Source organism: Peromyscus californicus, unplaced genomic scaffold, assembly GCF_007827085.1.
Source record: "Peromyscus californicus insignis strain IS unplaced genomic scaffold, ASM782708v3 Scaffold_14__1_contigs__length_90479793_seg_2, whole genome shotgun sequence".
NCBI classification, from domain to species: Eukaryota; Metazoa; Chordata; class Mammalia; order Rodentia; family Cricetidae; genus Peromyscus; species Peromyscus californicus.
This window is the reverse complement of record NW_026294436.1, coordinates 40,864,534-40,879,265: the sequence shown is the minus strand read 5'-3', so window position 1 is coordinate 40,879,265 and position 14,732 is coordinate 40,864,534. Positions and strand designations below refer to the sequence as shown.

Below are 14,732 nucleotides of genomic sequence, written 5' to 3'. Positions count from 1 at the left end.
TCCATTTGTAAAGTGATTTCCTGTTTTGCATTTTTACCACTCGCCAGTCTGTAATCTCTCTGCTTTGAAATTCTTTCCAAACGCGCTTCCTTGGTGATAAGGAAGGTCATGTCTGAGGACTAGGAACACCTCACTCTGAGTTGTTTCTCAGGACGGTAGAGGTCACGCCTGTGATATTCAGCACTGAATCCCTACTGTATGGGATTCATCCTTGAACATGGCACATGGACATTGTCACATGACTGAGCAAACACAATGGGCTCACCCATGGGGCAGTTTCCTATCTTACTTACTGCTGTGATTCAAATGGGAATTGTCCCTTGCAGGTTCTGGCGTTTGACCCCACACTGGAAGCCCTGTTTTAGGAAGTTATGGAACCTTTATTAGGTGGGACCTGGAGTATGGAAGTAGGTCATTAAGAGTGAGCCTTTGAAGGCAGTGATGGGGGAATGTCTTTTTGTATGCTGTGAAAATATGTTGCTCTGATTGGTTGATAAAGAAAGCTGTTTGGCCATTAGCCCAGGCTTATTATTGACTAGCTCTTACACTTAAATTAACCCATAGTTCTTATCTATGTTTAGCCACGTGGGTTGGTACCTTTTCTCAGTTCTGTCTTATCATCTTGCTTCCTCTGTGTCTGGCTGGCGATTCCAGACTCAGCCTTCCTCTTCCCAAAATTCTCCTTGTCTCTTTATCCCACCTATACTTTCTGCCTGGCTACTGGCCAATCAGCATTTTATTTATCAACCAATGGGAGCAACACATTCACAGCATGCAGAGCACCATCACCCATTATTTCCCCATTTCTTTCTATTAAAAGGAAAGTTTTAACTTTAACATAGTAAAGGGGTTAATTTAAGATGTAAGATCTAGCTAGTGAGAAGCCTGAGCAGCCAACAGGCCATACAGTTCATAATCAATATAAGCCTCTGTGTGTTTATATGCTTCTGGGTTAGTGGCCATGTGAACAAGCCATTGCTTCACACCATCACCACAGACCTCCGCTTTGCCTTTCATGCCTTGGTGGACTGTGAGCCAAAAAATCTTTCCTCCCTAACAGTTATGTTGGTCAAAGCAATGAGAATAGTAATTAACACACTTACTTTTGACCAATGGCAAAAGCCTGTAAGGCACTAGACTGAAATGAGAGACATAAAGACCTTTGCCACGTTAGACTAAGTGAATGAGTCTATAGTTTTAGTTTCCAGTTAGTTTATTTGCTAAGCTGTTTACATCTCCTACCCATCCCTATTCACACCCATCTTTCCAGCAAATTTAGCTGTTGGCTATTCTTGGAATGGGCATGCTCCTTGTTATGAGTTGAACTGCATCTCTTCAAAAAAGACGAGTCAAAAATCCTAGTACTTCAGAATATGGCCTTCCTGGGAAGTAGGGTCATTGTAGATGTCAAAATGAAGTCATTCTGGTTAGAGTGGGCTCTAAGCCAAGTGTGGTTTGTAAAGAGCAACACATAAAGAAGAGATCACGTGACATTCCACGGGTGGTTAGAGCTGCAAGCTAGGGAATGCTAAAGACGGCCAGGAAATCACCAGTAGCTAGAAGAGGCAACAAAGGGTTTCCTGCTACTGGTGATAAGGGAGCCCAGCTTTACCTACACCTTGATGTTGGTGTTCTAGCTGCCAGGACTGTGAGGTGGTACATTTCTGTTGTTCAAAGCTGCTCAGTTGGTGCTGTTAGCACTCTTAGAACAGTGACACTCTTCATCCCCACAAGCTCTGCTTCCTGTATTTGCCCACCCCCAGGGTCTATCAGAGAACTTCTCCATCAGGATCCACTGAGTATGTTCCTTCTTGGAGTAGAACTTCTAAGTCCAGTTCAAAGTAGTAGGCTGGCTGGTTCCTGTAGCCAAAAGTTTTCTCCGGTTCCTCCTGGCCCCAGGGACCCGCAGCCACTTATAAAATAATCACTCAGAAGCTTATATTAATTACCAATTGCATGGCCTATGGCAGGCTTCTTGCTAGCTAGCTCTTATAACTTAAATTAATCCATTTCTATTAATCTATGCTTTGCCACGTGTTCTGTGGCTTTACCGGTCTGCTGGCATCTTGTTCCTTGGGCAGCAGGCTGGGGTCTCTTCCACCTCTGCCTTTCTCTTCCTGGATTTCCCGCCTGCCTCTAAGCTGCCTTGCCATAGGCCAATGCAGTTTTATTTATCAACCATTCAGAGCAACACATATTCACAGCATCCAGAAAGACATCCCCACCTTTTGCCTTCTGCTGTGCCTGTGTCTACTAGGAGGCAAGAGGGGGGGTAAACAGGCAGGGAATTCTAAAGGGATTGACAGGAAGAGATTAATGGTTAATTATAGGAAATAAAATGAGCATTAGAGGAACAGGAGACCCGATCGCTCATCAGGGACATGAGACCCAATAAGAAAACAAGGAGCCGGGCGGTGGCGGCGGCGGCGGCGGCGGCGGCGGCGGCGGCGGCGGCGGCGGCGGCGGCGGCGGCGCACGCCTTTAATCCCAGCACTCGGGAGGCAGAGCCAGGCGGATCTCTGTGAGTTCGAGGCCCGCCTGGACTACCAAGTGAGTTCCAGGAAAGGTGCAAAGCTACACAGAGAAACCCTGTCTCGAAAAACCAAAAAAAAAAAAAAAAAAAAAAAAAAAAAAAAAAAAAAAGAGAAAACAAGGAGAGGGCACCAAGAACAGAAGAATGGGTGACAGGAAGCATGAGGGCTGGGAAGGGCTGCACCCCGGTTAGCAGAGACCATTCCTAGACTTCCTGGCAACCAAGCCTCCTCCACATGCCTACGAGACAACAGTGAAAAAGCCGGGCGCAGTGGAAACAACCGATAATTAAAGCCAGAACCATAAGTGGGCTGGCAGTTGCCTTTGATTGCAAAGGAGGTCTGGGAAGGAATGCCGGGAAGGTTATGCCAGGGAGAATGACGTCACGAGGAAAGTGGGAAAAGCAAGTCTTTGTTAGAATGCGCTTGTACAAAAAGAAAGTGAAAGAAAGAAAGGGAAGAGGCAGAGGGAAAGGAGGGAGGCAGGCAAGAAAGAGGTCTTCCTCGGGGGCCGATATTCTCTCATGGCCTTTGGTTCCCATTGATCAGAGGATAAATTATGCATGATCGTCTCCACTGGCATTCGGACCCAGCAGTGAGAAGTGATGGATGTCCCGGTGACCCGCGTAATTTGTTTGGGTTCAGAACAATTGTCACAGCCTGTTGCTTAGATTGCTTTCACCACCCCTCCTACCACCAGTTAGAGGGTTGAGCCTGCCTCGAGGAAGGGGTGACTGTTGAGATTTCAGCACAGAACTCCAGTGGAGCCTGTCCCTGGGAGCTTTAGTCATCTCCGTCGGAAGAGCAGTAAGGAGCAGTCAATTCAAAGAAGAGACAGACCAGACACCCATGGGGTCCCCAGGAGACAGGAGGGAAGAGAAGAGGTGGGTTTGCTGAGGGAAAGGAACAAAAAGTCAGCTTGAACCGAGCCCGCCAGCTCTGCTGGCCCTTCTATGAGGAAGACTGGTGGTGTAGGAATTTAGCAGAGTTGCTGTATCTGGGATAGATAGACATCAGAATGAATCATTTTCTAGAAGTACTTTGACCTTGAAGAATCATTGTGATAAACAATAAAGAACCTTCATGGAAAACAGTGATTGTTTTCTGTGACTGGTAGAATTGTTTTTCTGAAGGGGTGTCACAGGCTTCGCATGACTTTGGTCACGAGATGCCTGTGGCAGACCTGAGGCTCTTGGGTTACTGTGTACTGCAAAGGATACACAGTAAAGGACTAGAGTCATGAGGGCATGTGATGCTTTCCTTTAGAGAGACATGTAGATTAGATTAGGGACCTTGGTATGAGGAAATACTTTACCCAAAAAACAACTTTGTGTAACAACCAATAAATACACCTTTGTACGGCTGTTCAGGGTTCAGTTCATCAGAGGCTGGACCTTCCTGCTGCCACAGACAGGCCTTAAAACTTCAGCTTGGGGTGACTGAAGCAACACAGAACCCCTGGACAGGCTGGGCCGGGCAACAACGTAGGCCCTGTGAGTGAGCAGAGAGGCGGGACAGGTAAGAAAGAATACTAGACAACCATGGCCTCTGAGCACCTGCACTTCAGCCTCCAAAATCTGAGGGCAGGAAGAACATTTGACCACTCCGCAAAGTATTGAAGTGATACTCTTCTGGTTTTCTAAACATAAATTTCACAGTCTCCGTGTTTCTCTCTGCCTAGAGTTCTACAGGTTTTTGTTTAGCCCTAGAAGTTTGGGGTAGAGAAAAATTGGGGTTTTGTCCAAAGGGGGGTTGGGGTCCCTTCCAACACAGAAGTTGAGGTGTAGAGTCAAAATTGGGGGAGGGGAAGAGGAGAAAGAGGGTGGGGGGCTTAGAAGGACAGATACTCTCAGGTGAACAAGTGGGAGACGGTCTGGAGAAATTCTAGAAACTTCAGACAGGTGTCTGCACCTGTGGAGTTTATAGATGAGAGAAGGTAAAAGGTCAAAAGGGAGCCAAGAGTGAGGTAGGTAGTGGCTGCAGTGGCTGGGGCTCAACTCAGTGAATTAGTTCTCCAGTGAGCGTTTGGGCAGCCAGTCAGGAACAGTCATCGCAGCCCGAGCAGAATGTTTGGAAAACCGTAGAAACTGTCCCATCTGGAGTCACGTAATTTTTATGCTGCTGTTCATTTGCATTCCACCCATATCGGAGGCTGGGGACCTGAGGACCCTCCAGCACACAAAGCCACAGCGGACAGCGCTGCTGGCCTTACCAACGTGTTGGGCGCAGACTAATTAGAATGTGCTAGAGAAACTCTAGGTGAGTCACTGAATGGAACCAGAAGTGATAAACTGCTGCTGGGCAGAGAGCCCCAGACAGCCTTTCTGTCCACTTCCAGCCCTGCGCTGATTAGCTCAGGAAAAACAGCATCCGGGGCTTTTTTCTTTCTACCTGTGATGGCTGTGAATGAGAGGAACTCCATTTCCCTTCAGAGGCCTCTCGCCCTGGCTGGTCTCCGGTGCATCCATCACTCCTAGCTTTCAAATGCTGCTTCCTGCTCTATCTCTTCCCTCCCACTTGAGACGCAGGCAAAGCACAGACCTCGCCTGTCTCCTCTCTGTCGTAAAGCACCACTAACACAAAGCAGTTGTACATAACAGACTTTTCTGAAGATGTTGTGGCTAATGAGAACAGACAGAGCTATTATTGCCTAGAGCAGGAAATAATTCCAAATTTAACATCAGATGTTATTGTTCCTAGAAATGCGTTGGCTAGTCCTTCTGTGGAGAATCTCTGCCTGCTTGTGTCCCTCCTTGGCATCCCCAGGGCACTGTGAAGCCAAAGTTGTCTAAAAAGAGATCAAGAAATACCCCATCTGTCTATATGGATGGAGCTACTATTTATCAGGAGCCGAGGACTGTACTAACCACTTACAATACCTCACTTAATGTTCTCTGTGCAGTTCCCCATGGGAGACGTTCTTTGTCTTCAGGAAACTGAGGCTCAGGAACACGGAGCTGGGATCTGAACCCTGTTCCTGCTACTCCAAGCCCTTGCTTCTAATTGCTATGCCGCTGCCCTGTAATTCTAGATAGTCAGGATTCAGATCTATTACTTACCCCTTAACTCAGCAAAGTTTTCTGTAGAGTCAGGCAAAAATGCCCCTAACATTTTCTCCCATGCAACTGAATCCTTTGCTCTGGCAAATCCCCACCCCCACCCCCACCCCGAGAGACTTTCACACCGGCTCTGATCTTCACAGAGGCGTCTGTCTCACTGACTCTCTAGATAACATTTCACTGTCTCTGTCCCTTTCTCTCCTTTCTCCTGCTCCGTCAGCTGCCTAAGGAAAGAGCCTCGTTTTCACACCAGGAGCTAGAATCTGTTTGTTCTACTCCCTTTTTGAAGCAGGTGAACCCATAAAGCAACAACAGGCCATTTGACCCCACACTGAATCTCTCAGGTATTTCTCCCACTTGGGGCGGGGTGTGGGGGCTCCCCTAGCTGAAGCTGTATATTCTTCTTCTTATCTTCTTGACCTTCTTTCTCAAAGCTGGGTTTGACATTCCATTAAGCAGGACAGTCTGCCTTTCTGAGTTCTCATAATTGTAAATTATGTCTTTGCCATTGGCTGGGATAATAGCCCCAGATAAGAAGGAGCAGACATTCAAATAGAGTGCTGTGGTCCTCTTGCATGACCTTGGCTCTGAGAGACGCTAGCAAGAACCCAGTCTGTATAAACCTGAGGGAAGAAATGACAGCTTTGCTGTCCTGAGGAACATACAGTCCTGTCTCTAAGCACCGAGAGGCAATGAGTCACAAACTAGTGAGCAGAGTTTGGGGGTGGGGGCACCTATTTGCTGTGAAGCACACTGTCAGGCCTTTCTTTCTCTCTCTCTCTCTCTCTCTCTCTCTCTCTCTCTCTCTCTCTCTCTCTCTTTCTCTGTCTCTCTCTCTCTCTGTCTCTCTGTCTCTCTCTCTCTGTCTCTCTCTCTGTCTCTCTCTCTCTCTCTCTCTCTCTCTCTCTCTCTCTGTCTCTCTGTCTCTCTCTCTCTGTCTCTCTCTCTGTCTCTCTCTCTCTCTCTCTCTCTCTCTCTCTCTCTCTCTCTCTTTCTTTCTTAAGACAGAAAGAGAGAAAGCCATGTTGGCAGTGATGGAACTCAGAGGTAGGACATGAAAGATAATTATCCAAAGCAGACAGGGAAAGCCAAGTTGTAAGTGTTGGACAGATGATGAGGGGTCCAGGCAGTCAGAGGAGTGGAGCTGACCTGGGAGAAGAACTGAGCCTGGATGATGATGGCCTGTGGCCACCGTCCCCTAGAGCAGTGGGGGGGGGGGGGGTGGTGGTGAGCAGGCTCTAAGCAGAGTGGAGCAGGGACACAGGTGGGGGTGGGGGCAGGAATGTGAGCGGTGTGTTCAAGGGACAATGAGTCACCCACTTGGCTCTCTGTTCTCTCAACAGCTGCCACAGAATAGCAGGAATATAACAGGTTATCATTTCTTCTTTTAAAGACCTCAAAAATAAAACAAGAGACCCAAATTCTCAATTTGGAAAATTCTCCTGTGACATCAGTGCCCAGAGGCTTCGGAGGTGATAATTCCTGAGCCGAAGGTGAACCTGAAGAACCCCGACAAACTTCTCACCCTCGCTTGTTGGAAATTCCATTTATTTAATGCTGTGGTTTGGGATTCTGTTTTAGGAAAACCTAAAAATAAACTGGTCAAAACTTGCTTTAATTAGTGAGCATCAGTGAGGATTTTGACATAACTCCTAGCTGATCATAAACTTTTCCACTCTCTTAGGTACTCTAAAGCTGTCTGGAGCCAGGAAATATCTGCCTAAGGAAACTAATCCTGGTTACATGACAACACAAATGTCCCGGCAACTTCACATCAGCCGTTGCTATGGCGTCTGTGTTTTAGGACGGTACTTCCTGAGGATTAGAGCGCTGTTTCTGATGAGTTCTGCCTGTCTCTTCAGACTTCCAGGTATGTGTTCAGAGAGGTCGGGTTGTAAGCTCTTCTCTCCAGCCAGTACTGAAGCAGCCTCACCTCCAAGTGGGGAGAAGTAGGGGGACAATGGAGGGAGATTCTGGTCTTTTCTCTTAAAGGTGAGCTGGTTTTTGCAGGACTGTTTATTGAGGAATGCTCTCTGCTTCTAACTCAAACCAGAAAGAATCACTCTCTTTTAACTTACTCTCGTTGTTTCAAAAGTAATTTTTAACCAAGCTGTCTTTCCTAATGGTTATTGTATATCTCCAGTGTGTTCAGAAAGGTAATTGTTTCTGATGACATGGTTTTAACAAAAAGAAAGACAAAGGAAGGAAGGAAGGAAGGATGGAGAGAGGGAGGGAGGGAGGGAAGGAAGGAAGGAAAGAAGGAAGGAATAGAAAACAGACCCTGAAAGGGAACTGAAGGAAATTACTTGAGACACTGTGTTCTCTTAGTCATGGGCACATGCTAGGGAAAAATCTGCTAAGCCTATCTAGGGTACATTAAAACAGCTTTTCCCCAGCTCAAAATCACACTTCAAAGGGTGCCTGGGTACAAAACCAAGGCAAGTTTACCCACCAAAGAGTGTCAAGGGTAATACACTGTTGTCCACAGCAGAACACAGCTGGAACCGTGACACACTCAGAAGCAACAGAGAGCAAACTCGGCTGCAGGGAGCTAGGTGGCCTTGAGCAGAGCACCTGACATTCCTCCACAGTTTCATTTAGGAAATGGGTGGGAAACACCCACTGTTCTTCGGCACGTGATGACCAAATGAAAAGAAATCTAAAAGCGTTTCGTAAACCTCCAGGTCTGTAACTGTGGGAGCCCAAACTACTCAGGGTGAGAGAATCGCGGCTTGCTTTACCCAGCAGGGCTGCATAATGGATGATTTGACCACTGGTGTGGTAACCAGGTATTTGGAAGGGTCTACACTTGGCTATATGATGTTCTTTGATCTTGCAAGGGGGAGGTCCTTTGCCTCTCCCCTTGGCATATTATAAAAAGCCCTTTTGAATAAACCTTGGGGCTGTTGGGTTTTGACCCAGGCCCTCCCAAAGCTGTCCTGTGTGTTGTCTGTCTTTCTTCTCATTGTCTAGGTCTCTCTTTCTATCTGATGTTCTTATCCCTCTCTCCTCCACCTAAGAACCCTTCTAAAAGTTGGAGCTGGATTTCCACAGATGGTGCCCAACATGGTGCTTAGGTGCAGAGGATAAAAGAGAGGGGGGCACTGTGGGTTAAGGGGGCATGTCTGGTAATGAATTAAGTTGAGGTGGTGATATTCTATTCTTCGGGAGTAAAATTGTAAATATAAAGCAGAATAGTTCAAGTTAGGCTGCAATAAGTATCTCTCTGTTTCTCTGTTTCTCTCTCTCCCTCCCTCCCTCTCTCTCTCTCTCTCTCTCTCTCTCTCTCTCTCTCTCTCTCTCTCTCAATCTTTATCTATCTACTAAGTTAGGTCTAAAAGTGTAATATAAGTAAATCACAGAGTTTGAGAAATGTAGATCTAGGTATAGGGATATAGTGAAAGTATAAAGAGAGCCAGTGAGAGCAGAGAGGGTCTGCATGCTTTCTGCTGTGAAAAAGCCAAAATGGGACAATTTTGAGTTCACTTATATGTATAGACTTCATTAACTGTGATGACTTATAAATTGTTTTGTGTATGCATATTTGTTTTGTTAACTGTGGTGACTCACGAACTTTGTGTAGAAATGGAACTGTTTATGGAACTATTATATAGGAATGGATGGAACTGGTTTTGTGTAGAAATTGAGAGGTTTGGGTTTTTTTTCTACCCAGGCTCAAGATGAAGCTTAAAAAATTATCAAGAAAAGGGGGAGTTAATATTCCTCAGTCTCTTTAATTAAAAAAAATATTTTCTTGTCCCTTTAGTAGATTAATGATAACTCATGTTCATGTACCCTATGTTTTGTTAGCAAGAAATGCAAAAAGTTCTATTAAGAGATTGCTTTTGGATGTTTGTTAAAGTTTGTAAAGTGTAAATAGTTCTATTGAGAGTTTGCTTTTAGATGTAAGTTTGTGAAATTGTAATTGTGTACAGTAATATTCATGCTAGAATTATGTTAACTTGTTGATGTTGATGAACCATGGTATGGTGAAGCTAAGAGAGTCTTTAGATTTGATGCAGTTGCATCAGGAGTTTATTGATTTAAAAAAGGGCTTGGTGCAGCTAAGACTGCTGTAGACATCTTAGACCCATTCAAAAGGCCATTCTATCTTTATCATCCTCTACTCCTTTACTAGGAGATATAACAGCCATAAGGAGCAGGAGTGTTGCTATGATTATTCCAGCTATTTGCAAGCTCTTAGTGGGAAAACAGATTCAGAGTTGCATGGAGTTAAGCTCTGCACTTACTTGAGATTTATATTATTAAGAAGGGGGAATTTGTGGGGGCCCAAATTACTCACGGTCAGAGAATGCATTAGCAGGACTGCATAATGGATGATTTGACCATGGGTGTGTTTGCCAGGTGTTTGGAAGGGTCTACACTTGGCTATACAGTGTGCTTTGATCTTGCAAGGGGGAGGTCCTTTGCCTCTCCCCTTGGCATATTATAAAAAGTCCTTTTGAATAAACCTTGGGGCTGCTGGATATTGACCCAGGCCCCCTCGAAGCTATCCTGTGTTTCTGTCTTTCTTCTTATCATCTAGGTCTCTCTCTCTATCTGATATTTTCTTATCCCTCTCTCCTCCACCTAAGAACTCTTCTAAAGGTGGGAACTAGACTCCCACATGTAACACTTCAAGAAATCACAGAAGTGACATCACAGAGGTGACTGTTTGGGGGACATAAGATTTAAAGCTTTTTTGTAAGTGGGTATGCATGGCGTATATGTGCATGCACAAGTCAAAAACAATCTCCACTATAGGTTTTCACCTTAAAAAAATTACTCGTTCATTATTAGTGTGTGTGTGTGTGTGTGTGTGTGTGTGTGTGTGTGTGTGTGTGTGTAGGAGGAAGTGTGTGGAGGTATGAGGACAACTCTGTGAGGTCATTTTTTCTTCCTCCATCTTTACATACTATTACATGGGTTCCAGAAATCCAACTTGGGTTGGCAGACTCGCTCTCATTATTAATTATTTATTTGTGTGTGTTTGTGTGTGTGTGTTTTGTTTGTTTGTTTTTTGTTTTCTGAGACAAGATCCCGTTATGTATTCCCTGATATCCTAGAACTCACTCTGTAGACCAGGCTGGCCTTAAATTTATAGAGATTCACCTGGCTCTGCCTCCCAAGTAAGTGCTGGGATTATCTCACCAGCCTCAGAGCCTGTTTCAAAAAGGCACCTCTGTATCTGCCGTTTTCTGTGATCTAAATCCAACAATTAGCAGATCACTATTTAATACCCTAAGAAAATACTTGTTCTACTGTGCCTTTGTCTTCCAAATGAGCCTTTTCCCTTTGTACTTGCCATTGGGATTCTCTCCATGGAAGAAAGTATTAGAAAGATCTGGAAGGAAACAGGGTGACATTTTTCTAAGTGTCTCCTATCCAGAGGCAAGGGCTTTCTCTTGTACCTCATATGACAGTTGATTTGACAACATAGAGTGGGTATGAAAATACATTGAGAGCAACTGACCAGGAGGAACTATGAATCGACCGTTTGGAATGCCTTGAGAATTCTAGTCAGATGAGCGAAGTCCTTTGGCAGTGAATAGAAGAAATTAAGACTCCATGGTCCCAGGGAGGTAGAGAGGGAGCCACCCAACCCCCTGCCACAGCTCTGCTCCCTTTTGACGCCTGATCAATAAGAATGCCACAGAGCACTTTTCTAAGAAGGCCATGATCTGTTGTTATTCAGGAAAAAGAGGGAGCCCTCCAAGGCAAGTCGATACCCAATCGCCCAATGACTGTCTGGCTTTGCTGACTGGAGTGTGACGGGCTCATAATACCCAATAGCTTGCAGTCCCCATCTGGAGCTTATTCTCAAACTGCTTGATTCCTAACTCATTTCCATTTCAGGCAAAATCATTACAGGAGTTGATGCTAAAACAGGCTGGTAAGTAGGCCCCTAATTTTGCTAAATGAAATATTATTTCTCCCATGCCTTTCCATATTCCCATCAGTTTGCCTTTGCGTATTTGGAAAAAAAAATTCATCCCAGTCCCAACATTTCACTACAACAGCTGCCACTGCTTTGGGGGATCCTATGCCCTCCTTTATTTGCAAGTCCCAGAATTTCCCTTCCAAGTGAGCATTTTGAAGAACTTCTGGCTAACAGTGTAGAACCAGGTGGGCAGCGTCAGGTTAGAGCACAGATCTATCAATAGCTCTCCCTTCTCTCTGAGCCTGCCTCTGCTTCCCAAAGTCTGAGGTCCTGTTGTTTATCATTGTTAGTCACAGCAGCAACTTCCCTGAGACTGTTTTTTTGTTTTCTACAAAATAAGGGGAGAAGGAAGTTGTTATTTGAGTGGAATTTTGACTAGCAAAGAGTGAGGCTGTAACTATAACACATGTCTGCATCTTGCTTGGGACAATGGATCACTATACTTCATGAATAATGGGGGGGGTAAAATTTGATAGGAAGGGAGTGTTAACTGGCAATGTTTATTAAAAAACCTCCAAACTAGAGCTGTGCCTCATGGCTCCTACTTGTAACCCCAGCACTCAGAAGAAGTATCAAGACACCCAAGACTCCACAGCTCCATGATAGAGTTCCCGACTGGAATCTGATAAGTCCAACACTATGAAGGAGAAAAAATAGTTTCAAAGTCAATGATGTTTATTGCTTCTTATGGATGTGGCCTGAGTACCACTAACTGCCTCTTTTATGTGCCACCCACAGGGAGCCATAGGAACCATGAGTGATGAAATCAGAGGGCCATCCTGAGCCCACCCACTCTTCAATGGCCCTGGGGAAGCTGGTCCTGTCCCTCACTGGACATTGCAGCAAGAGAACTGGCCCCGACCCTCACTGGAGAGCTGGACCCCCCACACTCAAGAGGGATGGCCCTGCCCCTCACCACGGGCAAGGGAGAACTGACCCTGAAGACATGGGCTTATGGAAACTGGCTCTGCCCTTCGCCTGAGGGAGATGGCCCCAGTGGCCCGGATTGGCCAGCTCAGCTATTACTCAGTCCCACAGCTGGGTCTTGGGTTGGTTCACCCTAACATCTACCCCAACTAGGACCTGCTGTGGAACCATACCCACAGGATCTCCATGAATTGGGGTGGCCAAGATACCCAAGAGGAGTTTCAGTGAGGATCCAGGAATGATGATGTATCAGAAACCAGAGGCCTTGAGCCAAACCAATGCCAGGATACCTTTCCATTGAAGCTGTAATGCTTACAAAAGGTATCTCTGTCCCCTAGAAACTTACAATTGTTATTTAAATACGTGCTTTGGGTAGGAGAGTTGTCTCAGAGGATAAAAGTGCTTGCCATCAACTCATGATCTGAATTCCATCCCCAGATTCCACATGATAGGAGAGAAAAGTTGACCTCTGATCTCCAGAAGTGCACAGTGTATACACACACACACACACACACACACACACACACACACACACACACACGAATTAATGTGAAAAATAAACACAGTTGATGGGCTGGGGAGTTGACTCAGTAGGTAGAGTTCTTGCTGTGCAAGCTTGAGGACCTGAGTTTGGATCCCGAAGGCTCTCTCTGGCCTCCACACACACAGGCAAATGCACGGACGAGCACATACACACAACACAAGTAAAGGGAAGGAAGAACTGCAAATGATCCGGAAGCACATTTAAAATTCACTAGAAATCCAGGAAATGAAACCCGATGACAGAGAGCCCGCGTTCACCTGTGGGACTCACGAACATTTCTCTACCATTCAGGAAAGCATGCATTTTTAATGCTCCTAGAGGGGTGTAAAGTGGTGTGACTTCTCAGAAAGGACATCTGGCAACAGGAAGTAAAATCCTCAGAAGGTTCATAACTTTCTCTACTGGAATTTCCATAATTAAGAAATAAACATTATACTTTATAATAGGCAAAAACTGGAAACTATCCAAACGTTCGGTGATACAGCATTGACTGAGTTATTGAATATTCATTAGTAAAATGTGTGCAGAAATTAAACACCATGTTTTCAAAAAACAAATTTCACAATGTTCACACCATATTGTTGAATAAAAAGCAGATGACTATACAACTGCGCATAGCATGAGCTCGAAAGTTGCACATATATCCATAAATTTTAAGATTGTTGCATATTTCCGTGTTCTTCTAAAATCTCCAAATTTCATACTGTGTTGTTTATGTTATACATACTATAGATGTGGATTATATATATATATATATATATATATATATATGTTTGAATATAAAACATCTAAAGTTACATTGTTATACTGCATATCACCTTCGTGAATACTAATAAGAGCAGTCATTCCTTTTGCTTTTGATTTGTTGAGCTAGGGTCTCCTGACCCATGCTGACCTCAAATTTGCTGTGTAGCTGAGGATGACTGCACTCCTGACCCTCCTGTCTACACCTCTTGAGTGCTGGGATCATAGGTGCATGCCACCATATCAAGCCCAATAATTCTATTCTTTAAAAAAAGAGATGTGGAGGCCATCAAGAGGGTTTAGTAGATAAAGGGGCTTGCTGCCAAGCCTGACGACCTGAGTTAGTACCATCTCATGCAGGTTGTCTTCTGACCTCCCCCCACGTGTGTCTTAGGGCACCTATGTAGATACAAAGATAGAAAAAATTAAAAAGAGAGAGAGAGATCAAATATTCTGCGAAGGACCTTCCAGTTTAAGACTTTAAACAAGTAATGATTTATTTTTGCTATCTGGATTTCCTTTGTATTTATTTTGGCTTTGCTGGAGATTAAACCGAGGGTCTCTTATATTTTAGGCAAGGGATGAACCACCAAGTGATGTGTTAACACCTGAATCTTGCTCAACTTGACCAGACAGTGTAAGAAACACTGTGAAAGCAAGGCAGCGCCGAGGTTCCTCCATCTTGGATTCTTGCTGAGGCCATTTTAGATTTAGCTAGAATTTGATCTTCTTGTTGGGAAGCCCTGTGGAAAAGTACTCAACTTTATTCTAGGAACCTGAGGTCACAATGCCCCAGCTAACTTAGCTTCTGTTACACTGCTTGCTTGTATAAAGCCTCCCCTGCAGCTGCCGAGTCAGATACAAGGATGTGGCTTTTCCCTATAAAAACCCCTTGCTCTAAGCACTAAATGTTACACTTGGGTCCTGAATACCTGAGTGTAGTCCCAGCCAGCTGGAATGAAGCCTTTGAATTGGCTATAAACCGT

General features: G+C 44.9%; 1 long non-coding RNA gene across 1 annotated transcript; it reads left to right on the top strand.

Moving 5' to 3' along the window:
- The first annotated feature begins 6,919 nt into the window (after window positions 1–6,919).
- Window positions 6,920–13,692, top strand: LOC128109427 (uncharacterized). The gene is made up of 3 exons (XR_008217816.1): window positions 6,920–7,083; window positions 7,275–7,460; window positions 12,270–13,692. It is a non-coding gene; the product is annotated as an uncharacterized LOC128109427 (long non-coding RNA).
- Window positions 13,693–14,732: the final 1,040 nt, after the last annotated feature.